Raw genomic sequence first — 10,790 nt, forward strand, 5'->3', positions numbered from 1 at the left:
CCCAAATATAATAAGAACTTTGTCATTACTATTGTCATTCTTTTGTAATAGCATCTATAGCATTTTCTGTGTTTCCGATTATTAGTGCCTGAATTGCTGCTTTCTCCTGTTTCTCTTTGCTCTAGATATTAACTTGCTTTGTGCAGATTTGTCCTACGAAACGTGCACCTGGTGCAGCCATGCCAGCTAAACCTCCTTGCACTGAGGACATACTCTTTCTTCCCTTCTTTCCTGATAGTTTAGGTCAGTGGTGTCAGCTCCTTTTCCAATGGTCTGAGATACATGTAAAACAGGCTACTTGCATTTATTCAAGTAGCCTGAAATAACACATTATCAGGAAAATAACTGGATTTAATATAATAAAACATGTCCTATTCTTCATTGCCCTTCTTCGAGGGTTGGACTTTATGGCCACAAGTAATAATTTGGGTTTAATAATGAGTGTCATTAGGAATCAGATAGGAATAAGATCTCCACCTGCCTTATCCATCCCTGCCAATGGTCTCAATAGTTGGTTAATTTTTCCATCTCTAAAATGTCTTTCTTTTACATTTCTTCACTGTGCTTATAACTTGTTTTTCTACCCTCTACTGTCATCTGAATTTTCTTTACAACTAAGGCATTTTCTGATTTATCACCTATAAACTCTACTCATTTTGCATGTCCTTTAATGACCTAGATTATGTGTACAGTGTGTCTTTCATAAGCCCTTATTTAGAGGATATGTTGTGTTTGTACAAAATTCTTCTACTCTACTCCTGTACACAAAGGCAAGGGGCCAAATTCAAAGATGTTTGGATAGGATTAGGGATGCCACTCTGAGCTGGCTTGGGGTATAAGTCAGAAGAGTATCTGAGAAGCACCTGTATGATTTTGCTTGTAACAACTCTTTACTATGTATCATAAAGTTACTATCATCAAATATTTATTCAGTTCCAGCTAAGTTCTGGGCATTGCCCAGAAGTTTCTGAGAAAATGGATTATAAGAGGAAATTTACTTCCTGATACCATCAGACTATTGTTATAAGATGAAGCCATTTATATGAGCAAACTGATGAGACCAACAAAAATAACACCCAGCATCATACATCACATAGATGGGGAAATTATCCATGTTGTGTTTGGGACACATCTTTCAGGCTTCTTACATGTATCTTTGGGGCCAGTTGTGTGTCTCAGACATTGCTTTCCATTCTATTTTCTTTATTCATAGTCACTGGGATGACTCCCTGTGGATCTTTGGTTTCAAAATTGACCTTTATGAAGTTACCTCAGTCAACACACAGATTCTTTTGCCCCCTGTCTTTATCAAAGTTCATTATGGCAGTCCACATTTGGGATTATGAAGATAAGATAAATGTTTCTGTTCAGTTGTGTCTGACTCTTTGCGACCACATGGAATGCAGCACACCAGGCTTCTCTGTCCTTCACTATCTCCCAGAGTTTGTTCAAACTCATGTCCATTGAGTACATGGTGTCATCCAACCATCTCATCCTCTGTCTTCCCCTTCTCCTCCTGCTCTCAATCCAGTGAGTCAGCTCTTCACATAAGGTGGCTAAAGCATTGGAGGTTTAGCTTCAGCATCAGTCCTTCCAATGAATAATCAGAGTTGATTTCCTTTAGAATTTACTGATTTGATCACCTTGGTGTCCAAGGGACTCTCAAGAGTCTTCTCTAGCACCACAGTTCAAAAGCATCAATTCTTCAGTGCTCAGCATGCTTTGTGGTCGAGCTCTCCATCTATACATGACTATTGGAAAAACCATGATTTTGACTATATGGACCTTTGTTGGCAAAATGATGTCTCTGCTTTTTAATATGGCATCTAGGTTTTTCATAGCTCTCCTTCCAAGGAACACCTTTTATTTTCATAGCTACAGTCATAAGATAAATTATAAATAGTTTTTGCTCTTCAAGAATGGAATTTCTCAAGACAAGTCTGATGTTCACCCTTTTTATTAAATAGATACCAAAAGAATCAGAAAAATGACAGGCAAAATGTTGTTCTAAAGGACACTGGTAGAATGAATGGATTAAGTTGTCTTAACTCTTTGAAAAATGTTTTCCTTAGTGTGATTATTGTCCTAGCACCTTTTTTTTTTGTCCTAGCACCTTTTAAAATACTTTTCAGTATGCAAAGATATCAGAGAGAGTTATATGTAGCTGTATACAAGGACTTGACTGGAAAAAGCCAAGTAAAGAACATGTTGGCTTGAACCACACAAAATTTTCATTTTTGTCAGTCAAAAATAATTGATAATCTGCAGTTGAATATCTCAGGAGTGACAAGTGTGACCCCTACAGAAGAACATGCCATCACATTCAAATCCCATCAAATTTCCTGGTGGGGGCTAACTTAAAGCATAGCAATTTAATTCAACAAGAGGTTCATGAACTAGGCATTAAATAGGGATGGCACACACCGATAGGGCTTCCCTGGAGAAGAAGCGACCTACCAAGCAGGAGACACAGGTTTGATCCTTGGAAATCCAGTGGACAGCGGAGCCTATCGGGCTACGGTCCATAGGTTGCAAGAGTCAGACATGACTTAGCAACTAAACACACACACACACACACACACACACACACACAAGAAAAATGAAGGAAGCTTCAGATGCTCACAAAGGGAAAAAATAGAAAACACATCGAAATATGTTTTTTATTAAGTGAATATAAACACATTAAGGATGCCCTTAAGCAAGACCAGAGTCTGTTGCTTTGTGTAGTAATCTGGTGTTTGTGCTTGAGATATAGAAATCAACGCTCCTTTTTTACTCTTCTTCCATCTTTCAAATAGAGAAAATAACCAGCCATCTGTAAAATATTAGGGCATAATAAGAATCCCGCGGTCTGAGGAGCTTGGTGGGCTGCAGTCCATGGAGTCGCAAAGTCAGACACGACTGAAGTGACCAAGCATGCAAAATGGAAACCAATAGTCTGTCCCAGGAGAGCAGGATTTTCAGCGAGTTTTGGTGAGCCAAGGCTTTCCGTTTTCTGTTCATACATTTTTTTCTACCTCAAGCACGAGTCTATTTGTTTGTTCGCTTGCCTTTGCCATGCCATGCCCCTTGTGGAATCTCAGTTCTCTGACCAGGGATTGAATCCAGTGCAGAGCAGTGGGTTCAGTCCTAACCACTGAGTCCTAACCACTAGGCAACCAGGGAACTCCTGAGCTATTTTTATAGTAAAATAAAAAATGAAGATTGTAAAATATCCTTCTGAACTAAATGGGGAAATTTGTAACAGTGAGAGGGAGAAAGAAGAGAAAAAAAGAGTTTAACCTTTTTTGATTTAAATAAGGGAATCAAATCTTATTTCAAAATACATTAAGACTCTTAATATGAAGTAAACTTCTCAGTGTGATCCTGAAAAAAATGTTTTACATGCTGCATCTACTCTCACCCCTCACTCGACTCATGATCCATGAGCTGTCAAACATGTCAGCATCTGGCAGTGAAAATCCAGGCTTGTAAAAGGTGTCTGTTCTCCTTAGCTCATGTTGCAATGAGATAAGATCTGAGATCTCCCTGTGGAATGTAGCCAAAGAACATGAAACTTCTGCTAGACAGGCTCTTATTTAGTGTCAGTCTCTTTAGACAGTGGGGGATAATCAAATTGGAAAAATAACTAAACATTTACAAAGGCAAATAAATTTTACAAATGCCAGGATTCTCAAAATAAATCCATGTCATTGTATGTCCTAGAGCACCCAGAGATTTGAAGTAAACCACACACTGATTCTTTTTTTTAAGCAGGAGACGGAAGAATGTATTATTTGCAACAAATAAGGAAAATACTGGGACTCTTTCCCCAAATAATCTTCACAAACATTGATTTTGAGGAATCTCAGAGAGCAAGAGACACTAAAGCTGTTGAGATAAGCAAATGCCACTCCATTTTCAAGTCTCTACAAATCACAGCATGGGTTGTTAAAAAGACCCTTTGTGGACCTCTAGAAAAAAGAACATGGGACCACTTAGACCAAATCTCATCAAATAATTTAACTTATTTTTGCCTTATTAGTTAATCAATGAAATTCAGTAGAAAATGAACCTGAATTTCATCAGGACAATTAAAAAGGACTGTCATAATAGCTTATGAAGAGAATGCAGAAATATAGACAGAATTCAGTAACTGCCAAGACATGTCTCATTTCCAATGATAGCATCTCACATCATTCAATAATAATAAACACTTGACCCCCATCTCAAGCTGAGACTCTGGATAAGCAATACACTGGAAAGGCAGTTAGACAGCGTGGCGCAGACTCACTGGGGTAGTCTTTTCTGCTGATACTCAAAGCACCTGGAGTTTGCTGAGGATGCACTATGGCTAGCTTGGACTCAAATTAAAGAATGGTATGTCTGAAGCTGATGTTAAATCTGAACCTGAAGAAACTCCCTCTTCCAAATGATGACAATAAGGATATTAGCATGACTGGAGTGGGATTATGAACTTCGTATTAGGCATGCAAAGACACGAACAGAGAATATCAACACAAGGACCAGGAAACCATTTGAGAAGTGATGGAAATGACCCCTCAGGAAGTCACATGCCAGTTCACTAAACAGGGATTTAGTCATTCAGATCCCAGCATATTTCCTAATGGGGTTGAGATGACTAACTTAAAGAATAGTACCCAATTATATCACCAGGCAGACATGACCTGGGGGAAATATGGGCTATACTCAAAAAAGGAGGATAATTGTTTTACATCCTGGGCTGTTAAAGAGCAGCTAGATCTTGAATTAGGCTCTAATGATGTACCTTCTAAAAGAATACTGAGTAATTGGAAAGTGCTTTGAGGAGAGCAGATATCCTAGGGATGGTAGCAAAATTCAAATCACATGATGAAAAATGTCAATTCTGAGTGGTGAGTTCAGTTCCAGACCAGCACAATAAAGCAAATATTGCAATAAAGTGAGCCACACAAACTTTTTGGTTTCCCAGTGCACATAAAAGTTATGCTAATGCTATACTGTAGTCTATTAAGTATACAATAGCATTATGTATAAAAATGTAAATATCTTAATTTAAAAATATTTTATTACAAGAAATGTTAACCATCATCTAAGCCTTCAGCTCAGAGTTGTAATCTTTTAGCTGGTGTAGGATTTTTCCTTGGTACTGATGGCTGCTGACTTATCAGTGTAGTGATTGTTCAAAGCTTGGGGTAGCTGCAGTAATTTCTCAAAATAAGGCAACAATGATGTTTGCCATGGGCTTCCCAGGTGGTGCTAATGGTAAAGAACCCTCCTGCCAATATAGGAGACACAGGAGACATGGGTTCGATCCTTTGGTCGGGAAGATCCCCTGGAGGAGGGCCTGGCAACCCACTCCAGTATTCTTGCATGGAGAATCCCATGGACAGAGGAGCCTGGTTGGCTACAGTCCATGGGGTCATGAAGAGTCAGACACAACTGAAGTGACTTAGCAGGCATGCACACACAGTGTTTGCCATATCAATTGACTCTTCCTTTCCTGAACAATTTCTCTACAGCATCCAATGCTATTTACAGCATTTTACCCACCATAGAACTTCTTTCAAAATTGGAGTCAATCTTCTCAAACCTGCTGCTGCTTTATCAACTAAGTTTATGTAATATTTTAAATCCTTTGTTGTCTTGTCAACAATCTTCACAGCATCTTCATTAGGAATAGTTTCCATCTCAAGAAACCACTTTCCTCCCTCATCAATAAGAAGCAACTCTACATCTATTGACGTTTTATCATGAGATTGCACCAATTCAGTCCAATCTTTAGGCTCCACTTCTAATTTTAGTACTCTTGCTATTTCCAACACATCTGCAGTTATTTCCTATAATGAAATTTTGAACCCCTCAGTCATCCATGAACATTGGAATCAATTTCTTCCAAAGTCCTGCTCATGTTGATAATTTGACCTCATCCAATGAATTACAAATGTTCTTTTTTTTTTTTTGCTGTTGATTTTACTTCTTTATTTTTTTTAATTTTTTAAAATATAAATTTATTTATTTTAATTGGAGGCTAATTACCTTACAATATTGTATTGGTTTTGCCATACAATGGCATCCAGAATAAGGAATCCTTTCCAGATGGTTTTCCGTTTACTTTGCCCAGGTCCCTCAGAGGAATCACTATCCATGACAACTATAGCCTTACAAAATATATTTCTTAAATTATCAGACTTGAAAGTCAAAATTAGTCCTTGATTCATGGGCTGCAGAATGAATGTTATGTTAGCGGGCATGAAAACATCATTAATCTTGTATACCTCCATCAGAGCTTTGGGGTGACCAGGTGCATTGCCAATGAGCAATAACATTTTGAAAGGAATCTTTTTTATTCTGAGCAGTAAGTCTCAACAGTGGGCTTGAAATCTTCAGTTAAACCATGTTGTACACAGAGATGCTGTACTCCAGACTTTGTTGTTCCATTTATACATAGCAAACAGAGTAGATTTAGCATAGTTCTTAAGGGCTCTAGGATTCTCAGAATAGTCAATGAGCACTGACTCCAGTTTAAAGTCACCAGCTGAAGTGAAGTCGCTCAGTCGTGTCCAACTGTTTGCGACCCCATGGACTGTAGCCTACCAGGCTCCTCTGTCCATGGCATTTTCCAGGCAAGAACACTGGAGTGGGTTGCCATTTCCTTCTCCAGGGGATCTTCCCAACCCAGGAATCAAACCCAGGTCTCCTGCATTGTAGGCAAACACTTTTACCATCTGAGCCACCAGGGAAGCACTGACTCCAATTTAAAGTCACCAGCTGAAGTAGCCCCTAAAAAGAGTCACCCGGTCTTCTGAAGCTTTAAAGTCAGCATTGATTTTTCCCTAGTCATGAAAGTCCCAGGTGGAATCTTCTTCCAATAGAAGGCTGCTTCATCGACATTTAAAAGCTGATGTTTAGTGCGCCTACCTTTGTTAATTGTCTTAGCTAGATCTTCTGGATAACTTGCTGTAGGTCCTACATCAGCACTTGCTGCTTTACCTCATTCTCTCGTGTTACAGAAATTGCTTCTTTCCTAAACTTCATAAACAAACTTCTGCTGGCTTCAAACTTTTCTCTGTAGTTTCCTCACCTCTCTCAGCCTTCACAGAACTGAAGAGATTTAGGGCCTTGCTCTCGATTAGGCTTTGGCATCAGGGATTATTGTCGCTGGTTTAATCTTCTTTCCAGACCAGTAAAACTCTCTCCGTATCACCAACAAGTCTGTTTCACCTTCTTGTCATTCATGTGTTCACTAGAGTGGCATTTTTCATTTTTTCAAGAAGTTTCCTTCAGATTCACCAGTTAGCTAACTTTTTGGTGCAAGAGGCCTAGTATTTGACCTCTCAGCTTTTGACATGCCTTCCTCATTAAGCTTAATCATTTCTAGCTTTTGATTTAAAGTGAGAAACTTAGAGAATCTCCATTTCACTTGAACACTTATACTAGAGAGGTGGGTTTGATCTCTGGGTCAGGGAGATCCCCTAGAGGAGGGTGTGGCAACCCACTTCAGGATTCTTTTTGCCTGGAGAATCCCATGGACAGAGGAGCCTTGCAGGCTGCAGTCCATGGGGTCTCAAAGAGTTAGACACAACTGAAGCAACTTGTCATGGGTCAGGGAATAGGGAAGTCTATGAAGAAGGAGAGAGATGGGGAAATGACTGGTTGGTGGCAGTCAAAACAACCACATTTTTTAAATTGAAATATAGCTGATTTAACAATATTGTGTTAGTTATTGGCATACAACAAACTGACATATATATTTTTTCATATTCTTTTTCATTATAATTTATTATAGGATATTGAATAGTTCCCTGTGCTTTACAGTACGACCTTGTTTTTTATGTTTCTTTTTAACTTTCATTTCTTTTATTTATTTATTTACTTTACAATATTGTATTGGTTTTGCCATACATTAACATGAATCCGCCATGGGTGTACATGTGTTCACCATCCTGAACCCCCCTCCCACGTCCCTCCCCATCCCACCACTCTGGGTCATCCCAGTGCACCAGCCCCGAGTACCCTGTATCATGCATTGAACCTCGACTAGCGATTCGTTTCACACGTGATAATTTACATGTTTCACTGCCATTCTCCCATATCATCCCGCCCTCGCCCTCTCCCTCTGAGTCCAAAAGGCTGTTCTATACATCTGTGTCTCTTTTGCTGTCTCACATACAAGGTTATCGTTACCATCTTTTTAAATTCCATATATATGTGTTAGTATACTGTATTGGTGTTTTTCTTTCTGGATTATTTCACTCTGTATAATAGGCTCCAGTTTCATCCACCTCATTAGAACTGATTCAAATGTATTCTTTTTAATGGCTGAGTAACACTCCATGGTGTATATGTACCACAGATTTCTTATCCATTCGTCTGCTGATGGACATCTAGGTTGCTTCCATGTCTTGGCTATTATAAACAGTGCTGTGATGAACATTGGGGTACACATGTCTCTTTCAATTCTGGTTTCCTCGGTGTATATGCCCAGTACTGGGATTGCTGGGTCATAAGGCAGTTCTATTTCCAGTTTTTTAAGGAATCTCCACACTGTTCTCCATAGTGGCTGTACTAGTTTGCATTCCCACCAACAGTGTAAGAGGGTTCCCTTTTCTCCATGCCCTCTCCAGCATTTATTGCTTGTAGACTTTTGGATCGCAGCCGTTCTGACTGGCGTGAAATGGTACCTCATTGTGGTTTTGATTTGCATTTCTCTGATAATGAGTGATGTTGAGCATCTTTTCATGTGTTTGTTAGCCATCTGTATGTCTTCTTTGGAGAAATGTCTGTTTAGTTCTTTGGCCCACTTTTTGATTGGGTCATTTATTTTTCTGGAATTGAGCTGCAGGAGTTGCTTGTATATTTTTGAGATTAATTCTTTGTCTGTTGCTTCATTTGCTATTATTTTCTCCCATTCTGAAGGCTGTCTTTTCACCTTGTTTACAGTTTCCTTTGTTGTGCAGAAGCTTTTAATTTTAATTAGGTCCCCTTTGTTTATTTTCCCTTTTATTTCCATTACTCTAGGAGGTGGGTCACCGAGGATCCTGCTATGATTTATGTCAGAGAGTGTTTTGCCTATGTTTTCCTCTAGGAGTTTTGCAGTTTCTGGTCTTATGTTTAGATCTTTAATCCATTTTGAGTTCATTTTTGTGTGCGGTGTTAGAAAGTGTTCTAGTTTCACTCTTTTACAAGCGGTTGATCAGTTTTCCCAGCACCACTTGTTAAAGAGATAGTCTTTTCTCCGTTATATATTCTTGCCTCCTTTGTCAAAGATAAGGTGTCCATAGATGAGTGGATTTATCTCTGGGCTTTCTGTTTTGTTCCGTTGATCTATATTTCTGTCTTTGTGCCAGTACCATACTGTCTTGATGACTGTGGCTTTGTAGCAGAGACGGAAGTCAGGCAGGTTGATTCCTCCAGTTCCATTCTTCTTTCTCAAGATTGCTTTGGCCATTTGAGGTTTTTGTGAAATTATTTGTTCTAGTTCTCTGAAAAATACCATTGGCAGCTTGATAGGTATGTATTTTATAATTAGTAGTTTTTGTCTGCTAATCCGACACTCCTAATGATCCCTCCCCTCTCTCTCTCCCTTGGTAAGCATATATTTGTTTTCTATGCCCCTGAGTCTGTTTCTGTTTTGTAAGTTCATTTGTGTCATATTCTAGGTTCCATATACAAGAGATATCACAAGATATCTAGCTTTCTTTTCCTGACTTACTTCACTTAGTATGACAATCTCTAGCTCTATCTATGTTGCTACAAAAGTCATTGCTTCATTTCTTTTTATCATTGAGTGGTATTCTATTGCCTATGTATACATATCACATCTTCTTTATCCATTCATTAGAACACACACGTCTTAAGTTCACCATCTTATATGGGAGAGGTTGATGGTGCACTGAAACAATTACAATAGTATCAAAAATCACTGATCACAGATCACCACAACAAATACAATATTAATGAAAAAGTTTGAAATAGTGCAAGAATTACAGAATATGACACAGAGACACAAAGTGAGCAAATGCCGTTGGCAAAATGGCACCTTTTTGACTTGCTCGACACAGGGTTGCCACAAAACTTCAGCTTTTACAAACAATATATTTGCAAAGCACAATAAAAAAACAAGGTATGCCTGTCTTTCTCAAAATGTCCCTGTGTTTTTAAAATTGCTCCCCTACCCAGGACATAAATGTAAATAAAGATTTAGTTGTAAGCATGGCTCAACAGGCTCAGTAAGACAATATTTATAATTGGAGGTTTGTATGTTTCAGGAACAAGTTCCAGCAAACCTAAAAGGAGCTAATAAATGCTTGGATATTTAAACTGTTGCCAACCACAGGAGATATAAGGCTTCCCAACACACCTTTTACCCTTGACATGTTTAAAACATGCAGTTTTGTATGTTGGCAAGTGGCCAGCGAAAAACACTTACTAGTACAACAGAAATTCATAACAGGAAAGTCTTAGAATAAGATAGACTTAGATGGGTCAAAAAACCATTGCAAGATAAAATCTGAAATTTCTGATATGTCAAGGATTCTGGTATTAATGCCCAAATTATTTAAGGAGATGGGATTCCTTAAATTTACAATGTAAGAAGCATTGTTGAAAATTCTGTTCAGGACTGAGCTAAGATGCATTCCACTTACCTCATCCCTCCTCCAGCATGACCGAGGAATTTACATGGACGATGTGGGAGAGAGGCTTTAGATAGAGCATCCATCAATATTTCATTTCTAGAAGACATTCCATCCATGGTAATTCTTTTGCTCTATCAAGGTTCCTCTCACCTGTTTTTTCTTCTTTTTTAA

The sequence above is a fragment of the Capricornis sumatraensis genome, chromosome 8 (assembly GCF_032405125.1).
Source record: "Capricornis sumatraensis isolate serow.1 chromosome 8, serow.2, whole genome shotgun sequence".
Classification (NCBI taxonomy): domain Eukaryota; kingdom Metazoa; phylum Chordata; class Mammalia; order Artiodactyla; family Bovidae; genus Capricornis; species Capricornis sumatraensis.